Below are 7,199 nucleotides of genomic sequence, written 5' to 3'. Positions count from 1 at the left end.
TGGTGGTTCACTAAGTGCGGGCAAACTTTTGTTAATGCTTTTGCAAGCATTAACACGTCTTGAAAAGTTTTCTATGTCGGCCATCGGTGACCCCTGGTACTTCGTGAAAAGCTTTTCTAAGGCGTTCATTGCTTGCTTATATTGGACAATACTTACGTAGGATCTCTGGGAGTGCAATTTTTTTAGTCTCACATGTTGTGAGACGTTATACCTCATAAAAAAAACTAAGCACTCATTTTTGTTGAAATGTCACTGCGCAGGTACTGCTGGTTCGTGTACCGAGAGCCTACGTGCGTCTGCTCAGCGCCGCCGCCCAAAAATACCGATTTCATGGCGCCAGTGGGCGAGGACTGGGACCGCGTGCCCGTGGGCTCCTCCTACTCCAGTGCCACCGTCGACAAATAGGGACTCACCATCGCAAGCCTTACCACAAAGCCGCATTCGCTTGCACCTTTCCTCCTCTCTCACGTCCTGCACTGCACCTTCGAAACGCGGGCATCACGTGAAAACAGCCTTCGCCAGCATGTGACTGCAGACGTGGTGGTGGACGTGTGTGCTTACTCAGTTAGCATTTGTAGAGGTCGCTTCTTCATACTTTATGCGAAGTGCTTGGATCGAGTCGATTGTCCTGGACTACTAGCAATAGGCCCGGATATGCCGGCGAACGTATTGTGCTTTTTTCAGAGGCATCTTGAAGTGGTATGTACAGCGTTATGATGGTGCGAGACATTGCTCTTTCAAGTGGCGTTGTTTACTTCATACAACCATGGATACAGTAGTCTGAAAGAATCGAACGCAAGCTGCAATGCCTCCTTTCAGACTATAACGATGTTTATTTTGTGTGCGCTCAAAATGCAGCACTATACCCATTAAGCACATGCTCTAGTTTCGGTATACCAGCGCTGCGTTTTGTAATAGCGTTTAACCCATTACCTCTTCCTGCGGCAGCGGGAAACGGATCCAGATCGCCGGGTCGCCAAGTAGCCGAAAGAGTTTGTGGATCGCTCGATGGGTGTCTTGATTGCGATCCCCAAGTATAACGCGATAAGAATAGCTTCAATCTCACAAACCTGAACGTAAACATATGCATGCGTTTTCTTTATATCGAATTGAAATAATCGCTTATGTACCTGCGCGACAGCTGGGCAAAAACAAGCTCAGGCTCGGCTGTGTATGCTTTGGTCGCATATATAAACGCTCATTGTAAGAGCACATGTGCACATATAAAGGTTAAGAATGTGCCTCTATGCCGTACCTCCCAGTTAACTGCGGTTATCTAGTGTCGTTGAACGCAAGGATCAACAGTTGCTCATCGATAATGAGCACTTGTCTACGCCTACTTAGAGGGCTCCAGCGTGTGGCTGTTGAGGAAGGAGTAGTAAGTCAGCCGCTCAAAAGTTCAGCAAACGTAGGAACGCATGGGCAAACGGGCTAGCTGTAAAATCAGCTCGGTGGAATAGCAGGCTGACGCACAGGGCTAGTTGCGGCTATCTAAATCGGTCCAGGCTGCGCGTTTGACAACCAGGGAGACGCTCGCGCCGTCTGCTCTTGCTCTCGTCCAGTGGCTTGAATGCCACGAACGCAATTCCTGGCGCACGTCAGTTCATAGCAATATTGGATCTGCAAAAAGGGTCAAATTTTACTTGCAAGAGTTTGTTATCTCGGAAGCGCACCAAGACTGTGTCATACAAATCATGCGGTACATAGTGCCACAGGATTGTGACGTCGACCAAGGCAGCAGTCGGCGTGTCCAAGATGAAACTCTTCATTTGGCCGAACTTGTGGCCGGGAAACGGAAAGTCAAACTGCAGCAATACACACTGTACAGTACCCACGGATTGAAATAGGACAATTTAGGGTTAGGTAATGCAGATACTTTCGTCTACACTATCTTGAGTTCGGGACTAATCGGCTTAATTTTGACTCGAACGCGTAGATCAGAGCCGTTTTTATCTTTAGAGATCAGTTTCATGGCGACATTACGTTGTTATCTCGAGCAATTGCGAATATTAGTCGTTATGCTACAAACATTTGATGTCTCATTTGAATCCGTGAGTACTGTACACTGCTAGCGGCGAGCAGGGCGTCGGCCGTCGATAAAACTTATCATGGCTGGGATGCGCCATGTTTTATACATCACGCATCGAACTTTCCGGTCTTTTCACTGGTGGTCGTGCAAGCTCTGGAATAATCTAGACTATTCGCGTCTTGCGCGCAATCTTAACAAAGTGATCTACTACAATCTCGCGAAGCTTCTCGAACAATGCAGCGCGGTCAGCGTCGAGCGTTCCTAACCGTCATTGCGGGTCAAACCCGAATACATCAAAATACAACAAGCAGGTGTGGCAATATCATGCATGTCATGTTTTACATTATATATATATATATATATATATATATATATATATATATATATATATATATATATATATATATATATATATATACATCTTTTCTATCTTTCTTGTGTGGCTGCCTTGGCTTCTCTGGCTTTAACGTGTTTGCCGGTTGGTCTTACGATCAATTATACTTTCACTTCTTTCATATCGGGAGCGTACTTTGTGGCGTAAGAATTTTCGACTACGTGGTTACCTTCGGTAGATTGTCTTTTCGGCAAGCAGTGTCACGTGGTTTTAATCGATTCTTTTCTTGATGTTATCTTTCTGTTGCTTCGACGCTTGCCTACAGAAAGGCCCTGCGTTCGATGTAATAAATCAGTTGTGAGTGCTGCGCTACGTGTGTGTGTCCTTCCTATGTTGTTCCGTCTTTTTTGCGCTGGTAAATCTAGCTTAATCATGAACCAACTCGCCCAAGCAGCCGTTTTAGTAAGGGACAAGAACGGCAAATTCACTACCAATATGGATATGATAGTTAAAGTAGCTGAGGAGTTTTACAGAGATCTGTACAGTGGCCGGGACAACCAGGACGATAATGTAAGAAGCAGTGGTAGCCCAGAGGAATCGGAAATTCCACCAGTAAGGACAGGGGAAGTAAAGAAAGCCTTGGAAGGACTGCATAGAAGCAAATCCGCTGGTGATGATCAGGTAACATCAGATCTGTTGAGGGACTGTGGACAGATCGTGTTAGAAAAACTGGCCACCCTGTGTGCGAAGTGTTTCTTGGTGGTGAGGGTAGTAGAATCTTGGAAGAATGCTAACATCATCTTAATCCATAAGAAAGGGGACGCCAAGGAATTGAAAAATTACCTGCCAAGGAATTGAAAAATTGAGTAAATGACACAAAAACGACGCAGAATCTGGAGCTCTTGAATCTATTAATGAAGCTATTGTGAGAAAGTAATCTAAAACAGCTTTCAAACGTCACGTAAGTGAAGTATTTATGAAATTCACCATTCAACCATTTCACCTCATGAACTGTATAAGACATGAGTGATCTAAAGAAATGTCTCAGAGAAAGCGCAACATATAGTGGGCTACTATGGTTACGTGCACAGTACTGGGCATTGGTTCAAGTTCAGCACTGTAAACTGTGAAAAGCGAGGTGACCTGGTCATTGCTGCTGCATTAGGGAATCATTTATGAGCAAAACGGGATTATGTTGATACTCACTTCGCATGACAGACACCTTCCATGGCGTCATGGCTCCTTTCTTGGACGATCTGGGAAGCGAGGGCAATGCTTGCCTGCAAAAGGTTACACGTTGAGCAACTTAACACTGCATTAGTGGCTGTGAAAAGTACTGGAAGTTACCCCGCAAAGATGGACCTTGCAGCTGCGCTGGATCCCAGATCGTCACAAGCAGATCCTTCACGAACAAAGAGTCTTTGTCTCGTGCCTGCACGCGGCGCCACGTTTGTAATGGAATTCGCAGCCCTTGTCTAATGTCAACCTGAAAAAAAGCACCTTGAGTGCCGTTCAAACTACAGTGTACATATGTACGACAAAGAGCAATTACACGTGGGTGTACGCAAATCTCATTAGGAGGTTTAAGACTTTGCGTGTTCCAAGAAATCTAGTGCGCCTTGCTTACGTTCTTTTGTACACCAGCCTGCTCTGGCCCCCTACATTACGTGGGGAACACAATCTCTAACTTTGCCGTCTTGCACGAGCTTTGATGAAAACCGCCATGTATCTATCGCGCGTCACATCAGTACTTGCGTGGAGCACGAAACGATCGAAATGATTCAATGCAGCCTTAAAAACGCGCAAACTTACCTCCAACCTGCAAAATCCTGGCACGGACAGTAGTCGCATGTGCCGGTCTGATCTGTCCATTTCACCATGTAAAACGCCATCGAAAAATCTTCTTTGGAGTTGAAATTTTTTATGTCCCCCACTGGCACAATTGCCAAGTGCTTGTCATCTTTGTATCTGACGTAGGCGTGGGTGATATGGCTCGTGCTTAAGATTGAGCGCCGTTAACGCCGTTAACCCTGCAAGGCTGCAAGCCCATTGATGTTGACGCTAGTAAGGCTGTTCTATCGTGCCAAGAATGGCGCCCAACTAGAAATAAATAAACAAAGAAAAATGCGTTATAAACATGAAATCTAAAAGCTAGACATAACCACTAGAATAAAAGGTTATTTTTGGACGTTACTTTGGCCGACCTAATAAATTGTGTCCAAACAGCCCATAAAAAAGGTTACTCTGATCTTGAGGCCATTTTTGTGCTTGTTGCACGCGGCAGAAGCGATGGCTGTGTTCTAACATCGCACATCCAAAAGGACGTGCTTTTTTGTATGGGGATGCACCGGATGTTTTATGTATATGCCGCAAACGTCATAAACAATTTTTTTCGACTTCCGTAAAGTGATAAATATCAAGAAAAAAAGCTTTTTTTTCCAAGTAACATTCGCCGACTGCTTGCGCTGGGATATTGTAATGCATTCGTTTATAATTTCACGGCCACTTTGTAGTAGCGGTAACGGCAATGGTCTGTATAGCGTGGACAGCACATGGTAATCTCAATTTTACGAGAGTTCACTGTAGTTTTACGCATAGTCGAACGCATCGCGGTCACGGCCACATTAGTATAAGGACCGTACCATTAGAGAAATAGGACCGCAGAATAAAACAGAAGGTACAAAAAGTATCTAAATCCAAGCAGTGCCTTCAATGTGCGCCGATCAACAGACTCATCAGCGAGGCTGCGGCTCGCTAAATCTGTAAGTAAACTTCTCTATCAAAATTTGGACAGAAAATATCCTTGTTAAATTTCAAACTTGTCACGCAGGAATCCCTGAAAGATGGTTCGCACCATGCATGTTCGAATGAAGATCCGCTGGATGCGCGGCCACCTGTCGATCAAATGGAGTACACGGCATCGCAAAATGCTACATCGACAGATGCGGTGTTGGCAGCGGAAAACGCTATGCAGCATGGGAATAACGGCGACGATTCGACAATGGGCAGTGATTCCAACGGATTGAGCAGCCTATTTTCTAGAACGTTGGTACGCAGAAGGCTGCACCTTCGGCTTAAATATTTTTGTACACAGTGCGTTCAGTGAGTGTGTGTGTGTGTGTGTTAAAGAGTGGAAGTATGAAGATAATTTCTTAATGCTTTGACTTAAGACTTCGAGAGCGTGTGCTTAAGTGAATTACGAGACACATTTGAAAGTAAGAGAGCGCTGAGCGTTTAGTTATTATGGCTGAAATCTTGGGTCGAGTTAGAGCTGATGCGTTCATAAAAAAACAAAACAAAAAAAACGTGTGTGTGTGCGTGTGTGTGTATGTAGGGGTATTCATAAAGCTCGTATTATCAATGTGATACATTTATAAAAGGCGTACACGATAGGCATCAATATTAGTGTGCATCTGTCTAGTTTTAGCGTAATATAAAACTTCTGTTCTTTATAATACCATGCAACAGCAGTCTTGTAAAAATCGGCAGGAGCAAATATGTTTCCAATATAATCTCGCTATTACTTTTTTTAACCAGACATCTCCACAGCCCGCCATTCTGGGTGATCGAAGCGGACAAGTGAAAGATCTCCATGAGATAGACGATGGAGGTGATTGCAGTCGAGACTATGCAGCCACTGTGTGTGATCCATGCGATGTAAATCACTTCATCAGTGATGATGACAACACAGAGTTTGACAGCTGTGATCACACAACTGACCTTACAACAATGGTATCCTTCAACCGAATAAATGTATCTATGTAAACCTAAACAATTAATTTTATCTCCAGGGTACTCAACACGATACTATGGACAGCGTGACACAGGGCGTGTTTCCATCTGAATGTAACAGTGAAGGGGGTGATGTGGTTGATGGCAAGGGCAATGAAGTACCTCTCGATGGAAGCCTGTCAACTGATGCCGACAGAAGCAGAACACAACTTGGAGATTTGTTTCAGGAGGTCTTGAACGAAAAGCTTGTCGTTTCCAAAGGCGAGATGCTTTTAATGGTATGTAAACATGCTATAAAAAGTAATTTGCCCTTTACAGCAATGATAAGTTTGATTGAAATGATCAAGTTGTTTTTTGAACGACCTGTTCTGCCACACTCGCGATACCAGCTTGGTAAGCTCTTTTCAGAGCATGGCACCTGCATAAGTTTTCTTTACATTTGTGATAACTGTTCGGCAGTGCACTCCTATGCACAATCGAGTTCTTGCTTGCAGTGTCAGAAATGTGGCTGGGCTCTAGCGTCATCGGTCAACAGTGCATCATTATTTGTCTTATTGGATCTACCCTCTGAACTTTGAAAGGTTTTAAAAAACTGCACAATTCTTGACCTGACAAAGTCCGCAAGTCGAAGGAGTAACCTTTCAGATATTTGTAATGGTGGATTATATCGCAAATTCGTTTCTGCTACAGCAGACAATGGGCACAGGATTAGTTTGACGTTAAATGCAGATGGCACGCCACTGTTTTCATCCAGCAACACTTCAATTTGGCCTACACAGTTATTGGTAAATGAGGTGCCCATTATGCAAAGAGCAGACAAACTTGTATTGGCTGCTCTTTGGTTTGTAAAGAAAAAAACCAGATATGGGCGTCTTTCTACATGCGTTTGTAGAAATAATGGATGATTTGTCACAGAGTAGTTTTGTTCTAGAGCAGAAAGAGCAGCCGAAGCTGTTCAGGGCATATTGCATTTGCTGTGCAGTTGATTTAGTGGCAAGAGCACCCATGCAAGGGGCCATGCAGTTCAATGCCTACTACGGCTGCAACTGGTGTCTGCAAAAGGGGGAACATATTGCAGGCACTACCGGGTACCCAGTAGGAAAA

The 7,199-nt window shown here is 44.3% G+C and overlaps 1 long non-coding RNA gene across 1 annotated transcript; it reads left to right on the top strand.

Annotated features, from left to right (window-relative positions):
* Window positions 1-5,905: 5,905 nt before the first annotated feature.
* Window positions 5,906-6,504, top strand: LOC119404425 (uncharacterized). Its single transcript, XR_005186297.2, has 2 exons — window positions 5,906-6,095; window positions 6,155-6,504. It is a non-coding gene; the product is annotated as an uncharacterized LOC119404425 (long non-coding RNA).
* Window positions 6,505-7,199: the final 695 nt, after the last annotated feature.

This window comes from Rhipicephalus sanguineus, chromosome 9, assembly GCF_013339695.2.
Source record: "Rhipicephalus sanguineus isolate Rsan-2018 chromosome 9, BIME_Rsan_1.4, whole genome shotgun sequence".
In the NCBI taxonomy this organism is placed as follows: domain Eukaryota; kingdom Metazoa; phylum Arthropoda; class Arachnida; order Ixodida; family Ixodidae; genus Rhipicephalus; species Rhipicephalus sanguineus.
The sequence above is the reverse complement of the archived record's forward strand: the minus strand, read 5'-3'. Positions and strand labels throughout refer to the sequence as shown.